The sequence below is a fragment of the Dermacentor andersoni genome, chromosome 10 (genome assembly GCF_023375885.2).
Source record: "Dermacentor andersoni chromosome 10, qqDerAnde1_hic_scaffold, whole genome shotgun sequence".
NCBI lineage: Eukaryota > Metazoa > Arthropoda > Arachnida > Ixodida > Ixodidae > Dermacentor > Dermacentor andersoni.
Window position 1 is genome coordinate 100139514 of NC_092823.1, and position 16746 is coordinate 100156259.

The following is a 16746-nucleotide window of genomic DNA, read 5'->3' on the forward strand; positions in this document are numbered from 1 at the left end:
GCGCCATTGTTAGCCAATGTATGCATGAGGCAGGGACGCACACACATCATTGCCATGAAAGGCTAACAAGCACAAAAGTGTGGCGAGTTACTATTGGGGGTGACGGTTGCAGCCTGGACGAGCGTAAAAGGGGAAGAAGGCAGCGCAATATTTATCTTCGCAGTTCCGAAATCGGCCGCTATGCTGCTTGGAAGGCCCGCCAGTCGCAGCTCGAGCGATCACCTTCAAATTGATCGCGACTGTACTGGCGGATGAGTTCGTCCAGCATCAAGTGACAAACCACTTGCAGCAGGCCTGGCTGCTGCAAGTGGTGAGACGTGCTTCTCGACCTAGCATTACATGGCCTCCAGTCCGCGGTTCACTTGATGTGCCGCGTTCTCTTTTATCACTTTCCGCAGCTCCTGTTTACTGAACGCCAGTTGGTATCCAACCTCCTCCTTCTTGACGCCTCGCGCTATTTTTCTCTGGACACCCTCGAAGAACAGGTTCGGTTTCTCCAGGGGCCGGCCGACGTTGTGCGTCGCGTAGGCATGCAGCGCCTCACTGTAGCGCTTCTTCACCTCGCGATGATCAGGCTCGAGGCAGCTAATATTGAGCTTGTAGAGCAACGTGTATAGCTTGTGGAAGTCCACCAGTAGAACGACCTGCAGAGATCGTACATTACACAACGCTATTTGGGCGACTGCTTTTGAGATGCACTGAAATATCACATTGGCCGACTGATTTGTGCAAATGCAAATAATTTAATTCAGATCACTTGCAGCCTAATAATTCACTTCAGGATATATTTCTAATCGCGCTAAAAAGTGATTCGTTTTTTCCCGTGAGGAGGCCTCTACTACGGATTACCTGAGCTATGGAATAAAGCCAACCATAGGACGAATGCGATACTCCCGTGTGTGTGTTTCTCCACATACATTAGCTTCAAAGTGGTGCGGCGCAGTTTAGTGGGGACAGCGGAGCTTTGATTTTCGTGGTATCTGGGTTTGATTTAGTGATGGGGTAAGACGTTCTAAACCAACACGAGGGCTATGAAAGACGCTGAAGCGGTGGTCTTTACATCAACTTTGAATAATTGGGATTTCGTGGTGTGATGGAAAAGCGTGTGGTGCAGAAGCATTTTCGCATTCAGCCCCCTCCAAACCTATCTGCAGTAGCAGCTCTGCTTTGAACCAGCAAAGTCAGGCTGAGTAGCAGAAGTCATACGCAGAGTCTTTATGGCAGGTTTCAACTAAATGTTTGGTTTAAGACACAAAAAATGCCACCTATTGAGGAGTAAAAGAAATCAGTTTCATAAAGTCGGGGGTATACAAACAAAATGAAGTTGCTATACCTTGAGTACTAGCTTTGCAGGATTAAAAAAAAATCTGAAAGCTTTATGCGCGGTTTTGACACACCTTTGAAATCTTCGTGCTATTGTTTCAAATTATTCGTAAGGCATATTAGCAGCCTAAAAACAACCCAGCAAAACGTAAAAGGCTAGATGACAACAAAATACACGATAACTTGACAAATTAAGGAAAGCTTAAGAAGTCCAATTACTTGGATATGAATCTGCGCGGCGCAAATTGAGTTGCCGACTCTGACAACGTACTTGCGATGGACGATCAAAACGGTGAGTTGGTAGGTTAACATGGTTGAAATAAAACATCGCAAAGGGAGCCAAGTACAGTGCCCATGTTCTGATCACATCGTCCTTCATTCCCTTCAGACTGATTTTAACAATGTTACAATGCAGCTTATAATGCACTGTTTTAGGGAGGTGGCAAGCTAATCAGGTGGCGACTCTGCCAAAAGGGGATTACAATGTTTGATTATGCGAAGGAAAGGCAAATACGACAAGGAGGCGCTTTCCTGTGTTTGTCAGATTTCAATTTGGTTCCTGTCTAAGCATATTCTAATATTAACCGAACAACAACTAGCGATACAAAATATGCTTGCAATGAAACAACTCATGGGGTTTTCGCAAAGTTTTCAGAGTGGTTGCTCTTATGCAGTCAACTTTCTGATGCAATTTTACATATCACAATGCCAACATTGCCTCACTGCCACTCTGAACTTTACACATTCACACAGCAGTGAACAAAGATGGGCTAATTGGTGTTGCGCGCCTTCTAAATGGTGAGGTAGCGCTGCAAGACAAACCTATTAGGGAGACAACATAGCAATTGTGTTGTTTTCTTGCTAGCCCTCGTCTTGCTGCGCTATCTCGCACTTCAGAAGACGTACAAGCACCAGGCGCCGTATTCTGGGCCAATGAATTTTACGGATACTTTCACTTTTGTGTAATATGGAGTCTAGCTTCACTGAGGCATCACTTGTTTAGCCAGTAAACGTCGACTGAAAATGAAATCCTCTATAGTGATTGAACCAGAACAATGCCCTGGTGTACACTGCTTTCATTACTGGGCAGTTTTCCTGAACACTGCTTTCAAGTAGTATGCGAGTATTCGACAATGTGATATCTGCTAGACCTGCTTGTGGTTGTCAGCTAAAGCTCTTCAACCCTACGATAGCCCGCGGTGATAGGCAAGCAGTGTGACATCCTGCTGAGCGTTGCATCAGCTATTGAGAACAAAACTGCCTATAAAGCAGCGCTTTTTGAGCCAAACAACAAAATAAGATCTCGGCACGCGCTACCATATGCAAAGCACCTTTTTTGGAGACAGATTAGAAATTACAACACTTTTTAGCGAATAATGGGAGGTCATATTTTTTTTATCGATCATAGTCAACAACTCGCGGGGAAGTACAGAAGCACGCCCGAAATTTGAGGCAGACTTTTGGAGCTAGCGTGAATGAAGGACTCTGGTTGTAAGCATCCTCACCTGAGGGAGTGTTCTTTGGTGCTCAAAGGTGATGCTGCCGATAGTGGCAAGCATGGCAGGAACCAGGTATGTGTGCCACTTTCCGTGGTCGGCGGGACGCTCGGACTAGCGAAAGGTGGCCTTTGCTTGCTTGACAAATTCTTCAAAGTGGCTGAAGAAAGGCAGCAGGCCACACTTGGGGCGCTTCGGTGCCCTGGCCTCTTTTACTGCCAGACACCTGGGCGACAAGGCAACAATGCAACAAGGCTGTGTTCGTAGGCTGATTGTGGAGACTTCGCAGTTTTGCAGTAGTTAACCGGCAGAATGATGCTGTGTTCAAATTATGATGGTGGCAGCAGCAAAGTTCTGTTAACGTGCCAGATTTGTCACAAAAAGTAAAATAGCCCGCATGCATGTTTCATTAAGAACTACTCAATAAACTCTCCTTTAAAAGATAGCTTTACCTCGACAGCTCCTACCTGATTGCATGGGAGCAAAGAAATTGTTTTCCTCGACTATCACATCAATGAATTTGATGAGATTTTCTTTCTTTTGAAAGAAAAAGTTCAGATATAGTTATTCTAGGAAGCATTGTTTAGACTGTCACTTCAGTAACAAATATGATTAAAAACTTCAAGTGAACAAAGCTGACTTATGTAGTTTTTCAGCTGTGTAAGTTAGTAATGAATAACGATGTAATAATTCTGCAAACCTCACCTACATATTAACCTTTTGTTGGAGAATGGGAGTATCAGCCTGTTTTTCAGGTCAAGCTCACTGCTCCACAAAGGTAAAATTTATGCACTGCAATTATGCTTCCCGATCGGGCTACGTTTTAAACGTTTTAAAAACATTCTTTATTCAGTTAGTATATTAATTTAAATCAACAAGGCAGCGCAAGTGCGGAAACTGTTCTCTTACTCTTCCTTTTCCACGCTGTTTAGTTATTTTTTCAGACTTTCTTCCAACCACCCCAGCGGTGAATGTAGATCCGTTTGATGAAACTTTAAATCTTGTAGTAAAAAACATAAGAGAAGCCCAAGGCCATTTTCTCTCACGTTCGTTCAGTCAGAATAACTTGAGGCAAGCTTACATGAGAGATCTGCGGCGTTACGATTTTGATGAGGCTAGGAATCTGAATTTGCCATACCCACATCTACATAAGTACATTATCCAGTACAGTATATTCGAAATGTCAAGCGAAATTTAACAACTAGTCACGAAGCATCATCCACTAGTTTGTCGATGTATGGCATTGCAAACCAAACAGCTCGCTTGACAGCAAAGCTACACCCACAGCTGCTTTCATGTTTGTTTTGTGGTGTCGTCCCGCTGCTGTTCGCTGTTATACGTGAATCAATCGACCCGTAGCAACTACCTAAGGATGTTTTCTTCAGTAGTGGGTGCAACAAAATGAGCAAACCAAATCCGCATGGGGAGGAGCGGCCTACACTGAGAACGTTACGGACCAGGTGATTATGCTAGCACTTAGCAGTACACCATTTAATATATCTCACTTTCTTATGTCTATACTGCAACTAGGCCAATGCGCAAATGTATAGCCTTGAAGACTTTTGAAGAAGTGTGTGATTTCGAGAACTTTTGTTATACTGGGAAGCCCTGAACGAGGACCAAAATATGAAGAAGACAGGAAACCGGTAAGCTAAAGCTTCCTTTAAGGTGCCAGTTTTGTTTTCTTTTTTTCATACATGTCGTCCTGCATAGGTTCTACATGTAAGCTTGATATGTGAAATTCGAAGCTGCCACAGTGACATGTGGAACTACTTCATACCTACGACAGCTCTAGACTCAGCCTTTAAAGTATCGAGCACTTTACCAGTACCAAAGACGGCCCAACTATGACACAGCACTTTAAAATCTGCGACATCGCACTGACGTATGTTTACGCACATCCCGTCTAATACAATGACACGCGAGAAACTGAACCCAAAGAAAATTCCACCAGCTTTCCTCGTGGCGCCGTCCCTCCATCAGGAAAAGGAAAGTGTTCGTTCGCTTGCGGAAAACTCGGACTGCTTTCCGACTTATCTCCTAGCTTCCTTTTTCTTCCCTCACATCCCCTCCCCTCTTATCTTTTGTTTCCCCGCCCTCCTTATGTAGCTCAACCGCGGTTGCGGTAGCTGTACGTAGAACTGACGAAGATCCTCCTCTGCCGTCGACGAAGATGCCGACATGACTATCTCGACGACATATCCACGAGAGACCACCATACTGACGAAGCCTGGAAGCAAAGAATACGCCAAGAAAGAACAGCTGATGACGCGATGTTTCAGCCACACGTCAATACGACGCAGCCATGTTCCGACGCCAAGACCCAACTGCAATACACGACAAAGAGCCACCGACCTCGACGTGCTTCTCGAGCCCCACGTTGTCACCGCGCTTGTAGACACTGGTGCCGACTACTCCGTCATCAGTGGATTATTCGCCACCAACTTGATGAAAGTCAAGACTGCATCGGACGGTCATGAAATTCGGACAGCTGATGGACACCTAATAACGCCGACTGGAATTTGCACGGCAAGAATTATCGTTCATAACCTAACTTACCCTGCTACCTTCGTTATCCTGCAAAAGTGCTCACAAAACATCATTCTCGGTATGAACTTCCTGATCCAACACGGCACAATCATCGACCTGAAGTCGAAGTCGATAACGCTATCTCAAGATCAAGCAATACCACTAGAGAGCCTTCGTAGTCACCACGCCTAGAGTGTGCTCGAAGATCAAGTGAGTACCCCGCTTCGCTCCAGCATTGTCATTTCCGTCGGCACTGAAACACTTGCAGACGTAGAAGGCGTCATCGAGGGAGAGGAACGCCTACTGCTTAATCGTGAAATTTACGTCGCAAGAGCGATCGCTCGACTGCATGGAGGAAAAGCGAAACTGATGCTGACATGTTCAGGCACGTGTTCAAGCACATAAACAAGGGCACGACAATCTCGTACCTCGAGAAAGTTGTGGAAACCAGCAATGCGTTTGTTCTCTCCTATTCTGCCGCATCTACCTCTACGACGATAGTTCCTGAACCAGACTTCGACAAAAATCCAAGTCTCCCCATGGGCAAAGAGCAACAGCTCAGAACTCTTCTCCGAAGATACAAAGACTGCTTTTCGACGTCATGGAGGATTCGACAAACACCAGTTGCAAAGCATTGCCCAATAACCGGAATGTGCACCTCACCACTCCGCCAGAGGCCTTGCCGAGTTCTGGCGCGAGAACGTGAAACTATAAGGCAATAAGCGGACAAAATTCGGCGCCACGACATCACCGAACCGTCGGAGAGTCCGCAGGGATCTTGGTAGTCTTGGTAAGGAAAAATGACAGAACCCTACGTTTCTGCGTCTACTATCATCGACTTAACAAGATCCCGAACAAGGCCGTATACCCCCTCCCACTGATAGACGGCGCATTGGATCGGCTCTGCAACGCTAAGCACCTCTCGTCGATGAATGTCAACACTGGCTACTTAAATATAGAAGGTGACAAGAGACGATAGAAGACGACTCCTTTGAATGTATAGCCAGAGAGAGAGAGAAGGGAAGAAGGAAAGGCAGGGAGGTCAACCAGACTGAGTCCAGTCTGCTACCCTACACGTGGGTAGGGGAATGGGGAGTGAAAGAGAGAGAGAGAGAGAAAACATGAGTCTACACCGTACTTTCACACGCACTAAGTTAGGTGTAGGATGTGTATAGTCGGGTACTCAAATGTGTTGCCTTCAGGTATTGAAAAAGCCCTTCAACTACTTTCTGGGCTAATGAACTGTGAGGCCATGCTCCCAAGACATTTGCTTTCGTAAATGGCCTGTCATCCAGTCTATTCAAGGCACACTGGAGAGTCTTACGTTTATTATCAAAGCGAGAATAGTGGTACAGTAGATGACTGATGTTCTCTTCACACTTGCGCTTAGCGCACATTGGTGAGTCCGCCATTTTTATACAATAGCTGTATGAGTTGGTGAATGCTACTCCTATCCACAGCCGACACAGCAGTGTTGCATCACTCCGTGAAAGGTTTGCTGGTAATTTTGATGGGTCGAGGCTGTATAAACGACACTTAGAGTTCTGTGGTGTATGCCAGTAGCTTTACGTGATGATACGAGCGAGGCTGCAAAGCTCTCTTGCAGCGTCTACTCTCGAGAAAGGTATAAGGAGTGTCAGTGCGCCAGCTTGGGCACGTTGTGCAATGTCCTCGAACGACGCCGGAATGTCCCGGCAGCCACTGAAAGATGATATCTTGTCCTCGCTCAGAAGCGCAACGGCAAGTTTCGTTGATTTGTGACACCAGCTGTTCATAATTGCCACGTCCTAAGCATCGCAAGCTCTGGAGGGCTGCTTTCGAATCACAAAATATTACCCAGTTGTTGGGCGGTTCTTTTTCAATGTATTCGATAGCAGCGCGAAGAGCGGCCAGTTCGGAACCTGTAGATGTGGCTACGTGTGAAGTTTTGAACTTGATGATTACCGATTGAGATCGTATAACAATGGCGCTCGTAGAATTTTCCGAGACGGAGCCGTCCGTGTAAACATGGATTCGGCTAGCGTATGAACAATGGAAAAGCTCCAATGAGATCTGCTTGAGAGCCGCGGTGGTCAGGCTAGCTTTCTTCACTATTCCTGGAACAGCAAGGTACACAGGGGGCTTTTTCAAGCACCACAGAGGGGATGGCGTTTTTGTTGTGGGTGAGTGCCTCAATGACAGTGCCGGTTAGCCACAACTGATCTGGAGAACGCTGCCTTGGGTCTTTTCTCGGGCAAGCTAGCGAGATGGTGGTTAGGGACTCTGGATATATGGCGAACATGCGCCCGGAGTGCGTCGATAGCTATACAGGTCATTATTGGGTGGTCTCTCGCGGTGGCGATTGTTGCTACGGCTGAGGCATTCCGAGGTAGACCAAGACATGTTCGAAGGGCTTGGCCTTGATTGCTCCGTAGGACATGGATGTTAGTTTTGTTAGCATATCCATAGTTGGCAGTAGTGGTAACCCACCTAGTCTAGCGCCACTTGTGTCATCTCCATGAGCTTCTGGACCGAGTTTCAGACTCCATGATGGTATGCAGGTTGGAGGCGTCCAGCGCACCCAGTTCACCGGCAAGCTGCTCGGTGAATTCCTCAGCATTGTGAATGGCAAATTGGTTCTTCCCCATGAGGCACTCCAGGTCAGCCTCCTCGCGAGCTGTCGGCACCTGATCCTCAAATTTTGAACCTCAAGACCACAAAAAAGATACTGCTGTGTTATTAGTGTTGAATAATTTTTCGTGAAAGCTTTTTACAGACAAGTTGCGGTCTCGTTTCTGGAGGTTGAGCGGTATAATGCAAAATAACGTGGCAAATGGTCACATAGGAGTATGACATTATGTCATAATGTTCTCTTCAGTTTACTCTCTTGCCATAGAAGTCGTTGGTCGCTATGGCCAGTGATGCAGCAGCAGTGTCTGTGTGATTTTCATCGCACTTTGGTCCTATACCATTTGCACTACATCTAACTCTTCAGTTCTTGTCTCATAAGACTCAATTCTGGCTCGACACCTTTGTAGGAAGCTGTCTTTAAAAGAATCAATGATATACCTCAAATTTTAAAAGAAAATGCTTATCTATGTTGTTCAATGCTTCAACACCATGAAAAAATGAATAAGAATGCCACAAATGCCCCATTCATCTTCATAATAGCTTGTGCAATATTTTCAGGAGCTTGCTGTTTGCCCAGCAGTGAGCAAATTTCCTTCCTTGAGTACGACACTCTGAACTAGTCCGAGAGTTTGTCCAAATGCAGAGCGATATGTCAGGTCTTTTATGTAATACATCGTGAGGCACAAAAGGAGGGCCTTTGCCAAGGACAAATCCTGGAGGTCATTAATCTCATCTGGTCTCCCACAACAGAGTTCTTTTGTACACAATAACCAGAAAACACTTGGACCAGGAACTGCTGCCTGTTTGTCAGAAAAGTCTTCCTAAAATGGATATCAAATGTGCATGGAGCATACTCTTCACACATGAAACTTGTTACTTTATTATAGAGTGAAAAACAAGTTTATTTACTGGACATTTGTTTGCGAGAGCAGCGATTAGAATTTCATTGGTATGTTCTGTATGCCCTGGTAAGCCATGCATTCGGGTGCAATACATGTAAAGTGTGTTTGAAGAAATTTGTTCCAATGCGATTCGATATATATATACGTCTTTGCAATACTACTTCAGCAACTACTTCAGGCACGGCAGAGAGTTGGCTTTACAACCTAGAACAGTAAGTAACCTCACGCACATCTATCTAATCATAACAGACAACTGAACATTGTCCCATTATAGGAGCCCATCATACAGGCCGCAAACCTACATTCATATTAAGATGAGCAAGAAAATGATGTTGGTAATTTCTATGGTGTGAGGATGTTTGGCTAATTTCACCTAAACCTAAACCTAAACTAAACCAACACCTAAACTAAGGGACACTGGCTGCGCCCTTTTGCAATGCCAAGCGCAACATCACTGCTACAGTTGCCTTCTCAGACAAGGAGAAGCAGTATTGTTATCATCAAGTGCTGACCTTTCTTGTGTTGTTGCCGTGCCTGTTGCACTTGCCAAAATAGCTTGCACATCCTCATCCAGAAATGGAAGGGGAACCAGTCGCACAAGGCATTACCAAAGAGTGGACCAATACTTTTTGGTAATCACTCACTGTGACATCACTGTGACACTTCAGTTCCTGTTTCCCATGTAAAATTAGCCAGACTGTATCTCTCCATACATATCAGCAGCAGCAACAGCTTCTACAAGCCCTAAAACGGGCATGAATTTTCTTTAAGGGCATCCAATGATGCACCCTTGCTTAATTGTGCATGTGCTCTGAATAAAATGTCATAATTTACTTTGATGTTTTGTGTACTGCCCCACCCAGGCCCATTTTCGGATACCTGTGGCTGTTACGAAATTGCTTTGCCAAAATTGCATAAGTACCTCATCTTCTGCATACTGCAAGATCTTGCAACATATCTTCTGAAGCATGCTTGCAAGTTAGCGTTGCCACCTGCCTGATTTTCGACCGGTCTGGCAAGTTCTTTTGATAGCGAGCCGGTTGCTGGTCGGCACATAAGGCCGGCCGTAACTGACTGGTTTTTCGGCCAACACAAATCTTCTTTATGTATCTGATGTCACTGGTCTGGTAGAGTCAAACACAAAGAAGAGCTTTTTATGGGCTAAGCATGTGCGATTACTTTCAGTGCAGCACATTAGTTCAGAGCAATAGCCAAAACCTCAGTCAGTCTTAGTACATACATTCGCTGGTATTTTTATGCCAACCAGCCTAGTAGTTGATTAGCTCAGCATTGTGTTTTTGTAAACAACTACGGTATGTTGATTTGTCATTTCTCCAGCGTAAATTTAACCTCCTGCATAAATACCTCTCCCCCTCCTTTCAAAGGGCCCGGCTGTTTTTTTCCGGCAAAGGTTGCAACCCTATTTGCAAGTCCAGGATGTGAAAAATGTGAATGACAGAAAACTGAAAGCCTTACCAACGTTATCAGTGCATGTTTGGCATGTTTACCCTTCAGGTAGTCATCAATATCAGGAAAGTTCATTTCACGATAACACATTTTGGACACAAGCTCCTTTACCAAGTGTAGCCGCTTCAACATTCTTGACATTTTATCCTTGAATTGAAGCTCTGCCTCCCCAGTGATCTGAAAGCATAACACAATAGATTTTACAAAAGCATCAACAGTATTGACGATACTATAACCTGTTGATGTTATGAGACACGGAGACACTGTCTGTACCACCCCATGGGTTGACTAACAAAATAAGTTTGAAGCTCACTCACAAAATATATGTCTAGGGCTCACTGAGACTCGTACTCTGAGAAGCCTACTCTGCCGACGCCACTTGAACACACATTGGACAAAGTTTTAAGAAGCCGAGCTTACTCAGCCTTATAATTCAGTTTAAATGTAAATCAGCCTGCTAGGAAGCATGAAGCAGTTTGGTAGTGCCTGTCACAATGAAAATTAGAATAGAACCACTTTTCACTTTATTGTTTGTTCCTAATTTGCATCTTACATGAAACAGTACCACTCGTTTAATATTTGTGACACAGATAGCCCTGTAAGCAGCCCGAGAGCGACACTGAGCACTTCATTCAAGAAATTTTAGGGATGTCGTCGGATTACATGCAAGTTGAAACAGTAATGTTGCTATGCTGCTGCAGTTGCTTATGTGGATTAAGGATATGGTGAAGGATAATTGCATAAGGTAAGCAATATTTTGCCTGCCTGTGTGTCTTTTGCTAATATTAAACAGTTGCATCTATAAGCAAACCCATTCTTCTTTAAGCTACACTCTAACACTACACAAATATTACCGCCTTCCACCTATAAACCAATTGCCTGTAACATTTTTTTATGAAGCTGCAGAGTTAATCACTCTGAATGGACCAGCCTTATCTACTTTCTGATGAAACAGACATTTAGATGGCCACCCACATCAAGTAACAAAAATGCTGAACCTCTCGATAAGTCTAACCGACAGGACTGTGCATGAGACCCATTAAAATTTTTAAGTGATGTTGAATGCAGATGTCATTCACTGGCCCAAGCACTACCAGAGTAAGCCATCATTACCACTAGAACATCTAGCTCAGCTGGATAATCTAGTCTATTTACCTTGCCAAATCTGCACTCCTCTCGTTTGATAAAAGTAGGGGTGTCGTTTCACCGGTCGGGTAGTCTTTGAATATTACTCAAGAACTACTAAAGGAGGCAAAACATGTTCAGCTATGACTTCTGTGCGCTGAACAAGGAAGCTTGCATGATTTATATTAAGGCAGGGTGGAAGCGCTGCAGAATATTGTTGCTGGCACGTCTTATCAACAAAAGGAGGGGCATAGCTTAAACGGCATAACTGAAGCTGTCAACATTTTCCTCGCTTTAAAAAAGCTCAATATCCTGATTTCAAATAGCATGTTTGCGCATTTGAGACCCTAGAAGTATGGATTATGCCAGAGTGCCTGAAAAATGTCAATACAGTGGCGAATACAATACAATACAATACAATGAGCATGCATCACTTTGCCACCAATGACAAATCAAGAGTGTTCCCTTGAGTCTCTTCTAGGCCTCGGTGAAACTACAGAGAGCATGAAGTGACTTATGGCAGTCACTTTGAGCCTATAAATGTCTGCAGCCACAATTTAACAATAGCCGACGCAGGTACGAAATAGTGCAATGAGGCAACGCTTCATCACCACCTCCAATTCAACAAGCCTTAATCATGGTCCTAGACCCAAGAGCAACAGATGTAGACCACTCATCTGCTATCTGGTAGATTTTCCAACGAAATCGGAGACACTACCACCATCACCAAGAGTATGTGATGGCTTGACAGCTGGCCACTATGAGGTGCATTCCCGCGACTTCATTAAGACTGACTGAGGCACCCCCCATTGAGATCTCCAATCACGCTCTGACACCACCATCAAAAAAATGTCATGTGTCACCCCTGCATTTGCGATTCTGTTCCCCACAATCCCCTTGCAACTAACTGATGCGGCTGATGGGAGTCATATCACAATATAGTCACTTTCACAAGGACTTCCGTTTGCTGTTATATAAGAATAAGGTTTCTACAGATTGTAGAGGTATGTCACTCATAGATACTGAAGCACATATATTTATTCAGCATCAATCATTAATAAGATTGGTATTTATGGAATTGGCCCCTTACAGAAAAAGCAAAACAAAGGGAGAGAGCCTCTGTGACATGATATTAGACATGCAAGAGTAGCTCAGCCTTAGTTTGACGCTTACAATGTTCTCATTTAGAAGTAGCATGGCAAGCAAATTGGAGGATTAATTTTTCGTTCGTTTAATGAGGCTCGTAGCATCACAATGAGCCTCTCCTTGTGAATAAGGCCAGCTGGTCGAGCGGCCGCTTGAACCGCCTAGAGAGTAAAAAAAAACACGAATTCAGCTGTATAGCCAATCCCCATCAAAAAGATGCTAGAAAGTTTAGAACGCTGAGAAGGTGGCATGTTTCAGATTTTAAATAATATACACTGAGCTTGCCCAATTTGCCGCTTTTTTGCCAATTGGGTTGGCAAGCTGTATGTCATCATAATACATGTTGAGAACATTTTCTTGTGTTTGTTGAAAATTGGATGTGAATGAAACCTTGTTCCATCCCAGAACTGACTAAGTACAGAGTCAGTCTGCATTCTGCAGGGCTTCCTTACTTAGCAAACGTTGTTTAGGTGCCTTAGCACATTTTGATGGAGGTCTGCTTACTTCACAACATAAGCATTTACACTCCCTGTGAGCTTTTCCAGAGTAGGCCGTATAATGATACCCGCATTTCGATAGTGTTGCTTTCTCAGGTGGTTGCTCTTGATTTGCTCCATATCAGTTGGCACTTCAGCTGCATCGAACATCTTTTTTACCTCTTCAGCAACAACAATCTTATGACACCTGTGTTGTCCTTCTAGTAGCCTACAAAGACCAGTTAATCTAGCAACAACACTGAGTCTTTCTGCTATCTTCTAATGGGGGAGAGGTGTGTCCCACCATGCGTTCCGCATTGTTGTCACTAGGTGGGCTGGCCAGGGAAGCAACAACTGTAATTGGTTAACATATTTTAAAGTGAAGGCTTTACTGTGTTGTAACACCAAACGTAGTCTTGCACTTGCTGCACAAGAACAATGGCTCACCGTGGTGTTGAAAAGCTTTTGCATGTTGAGCAAATGGGTTGTATGCACTACAAAAAAAGTCAGTGATAGCACACATGTTTCCCTACCAGGCCTGATGTGGTTCCTTCTAACAATACTGCTTGCCTCGTACACTGTTGCAGCTGCGGTAGACACGGCAGTCTATGTATCTATTGCTACCGTCTCACCTGTCATATTAACTTCAGGTGGTATCGGGCTCACCTCTGCAACAGAGATGTCGTTTGCCCCTTGAGGGCTCTCGTTATCAGGGCCAATAATATCGTAGGCATTGTCTCCTGCAAAGAAGAACCAAGAGGAACACCCTGAAATAATAAACATAGCTCTCAAAAATACGGATATCAAAACCTAACCACAAGCTTTTCACATCAGTGACCAGGCTTAATGAATAACACTTGTAGCAGGAGTTACACAAGTGTGTGTGCCCATTATAGGAAAGCCTCATTAGAAGAGATACTCAAGAGGCCCGGGAAACATGTCTCTTGAAACCAAAAATTTTAAAACACTGAGGAGCTGGACTAGATCACTTTATTATGCATCATCACTAAAGTATGTTTAGATATATCTGAAGGAATAATTGCTCAGGCTGGCTTAAAGGGCCCCTAAACCACCTCTCGATATTTTTTAAACATTTCAAGTAAACATGCGCATTTAAATCACAACCTCGTGACAGCATTCTGCTTGTGGTGACTAGTCACCAGAAACTGGTGACTGGGGAAAGGTTTCTGATGTCATCAGTTTCTGGTGCTGTCGATTGGTTGAACGAGAGTGTACGACTGCCGGCCACGTCTGCAAGCAATTACACGCAATCCCTCTTCCTCGTCGGCGATGCCATTGTAGCCAGCCAATGGGGGCAAAGAACAGAAACGCCGACAGAAGGGTCTCCCCATGAGGCTCTTCCAAACAGCGAGTCACCATACGGTTCCATTGTATTGGCGAGGTTATTAGCGGCACCCCTCACAGGACGATGGGACGGCATGGCAGCAACAGAGCTAATTGGTGAAGGCATGTCACGAAACATTTGGAGGTGTACTCGTTGAGGAAAAGAAGACAAGACGCAGATGGCGCGTACCAGATGCAAGAGTGAAATGAGCGGGACTACTTTTCGATAATCAAACACACACACACAACGCCACTATTACTGCACCGCTTTGAAAAGTTTTCCTGGCGACGAGTTCGTTGCCTTATCGTGTACAACTACAACACCACAACTAAATTTCAAGCTCGGTGGTTTAGCGCCCTTTAAAGAAGACATTCACAGCTTTTTATTGACTGTAGATTGTGTTAGCTTCCTTCCCAACTTCTGGAAGTTTAGCACTTTACTTGGCAAGCCTCCTTGTTGCTTGTAGTACCTTTGAGGTGCTCCTAGATGCTCGTCAGTTTCAACTGCCTACACTTTCTGCCCTGCACTGTCCTCGTTGCCTTCGTTTTCCAGTTCATGCTTAAGGGGACATGCACAATTGACTTGTGTGAGGACTGCGTGATCTTTAAGCCCTTCGGAGCACACATGGTGCACGAAGTGAATGTGTCTGGATTGTGGCCCTTCGTAGAAGTGAAGAGTACTTAAAATGTCATCCTTAGTAACAAAGGCGTCTCTTGTACATAGTTAACGCTGCAAACGTTGCAAACGTTGCTTAACGTTGCAAACATCGAAAAACCAACCAAAGCATCTTCAGATGTATCTTACAACCAAGTGTCTCTTGTAACGAGATTCAACTGTACTGAATATTTTTCATTTCTGGATCATCTGCATGTACATATAGTCACAAAGACATGTTGCATGGAATGGCGGATCGGGAAACAGGTCGTACTCTTACTTTCTGTCCTTAACGTAGGCGGCTGATAACAATACAAGAAAAACGCAGGCAAAGAGGCTAGCATAGAAAATAATCCTGCAGCTCTAAACAGTTTTTTGGGCCCACATCACTTCCTCATATGACATAAGGAAAAACGTGATTGCAGTAATGGCTACATGTGATCTGGGTTGATTGAAACAAACAATAAGTCAGGTTGTCATGTATCATAGTGCTTTTTAGATGTCCTGCTGGTGATCCTGGCTGTACGTTGTTTCTTATGCTTTTTGGCACGATTGCTTTCTTTTCCACTGCACTGTTTTTGCTGATGTTCTCCCCTTTCCCTTCCCCTTGTTTAGCATAGCACACCTGAAGTATCAGATCGGTTAACATGTGGGCTTCTCTGTGGTAGGTGTATTTTTGTGCTGTGCAAATCAATTCACGATGAAAGACGCAACGTCCCTGCCTTTGGTCTAATATATATATATATATATATATATATATATATATATATATATATATATATAGTGTCTCATGTTTTGAAAACTATGTACATTCAGGAGTGCCTGCATGCTCTTCTCCCCTACTCTAGTGACGAAAAGGCGAGCCTTCCTATGTACCATATTAAAGCATTCAAAAGTTTTCGTTGTACTCACTACATCCCTTATGTGGATCTGTCACAATACAGAGTAGCAGTGGTCCATAATACTAGCCCATCCGAACGTAACAGTAAATTAGCACATACCGACATGCTCTGAAACAGCTGTTGCAAAGCCGCTGGTACTGGCATTTCCCGCAGCACTGCAGTGGTACAGCTCAGTGCCACCTGCATAGTGACAAATGCATATGCATGTTAGTAGCTCAGTAGTTGCTGACGCTTTCATAAGCTGTACACTGCACAATAAAGTAATCTAGACAACCTTGTTTAAACAAATGCACATAATTAGAACACCATTTAAACACTACCATGACTAATTGCCCCAATCTCTCACTCACTAAGGGATAATACTACTGAAACATCAGAGGAGAGCTGAGATTAACACAGCCCATAAAGGACAAGCTTTCTTTGAGGAAAGCAGCTATCACAGCGGTTAGCTTTCTTGATCAGTTTATGTGCTAGCTTTCATTAAATGCCATGTAGTGCTATAAAATATGAAGTGCAGCATTTCTAGCAGCAGAAGTCGTCATCAGCTTCAAGGTACAACCGATTTTTGCACTGTTTGTGTCAGTGAGCCACCACAGACAAAGAAACCCGAATTCACACTACAGTGTCAAATGCACTTCCCCTCCTGAAAACACAGGCACCAGTTCGAATGTTCGAAAGGTTATACAGAGTGCGATACTGCATGGAACTACCACATGTGACTATGTGTGTGACCTGCTGATTGGAGATGCAGTGACATGCCATTTCTCGTCT

General features: G+C 44.2%; 1 pseudogene; it reads right to left on the reverse strand.

The window, feature by feature from the left end:
- Positions 1-335: 335 nt before the first annotated feature.
- On the reverse strand, positions 336-2882 carry LOC126543578 (exocyst complex component 1 pseudogene; annotated as a pseudogene).
- Between the last annotated feature and the right edge of the window lie 13864 nt (positions 2883-16746).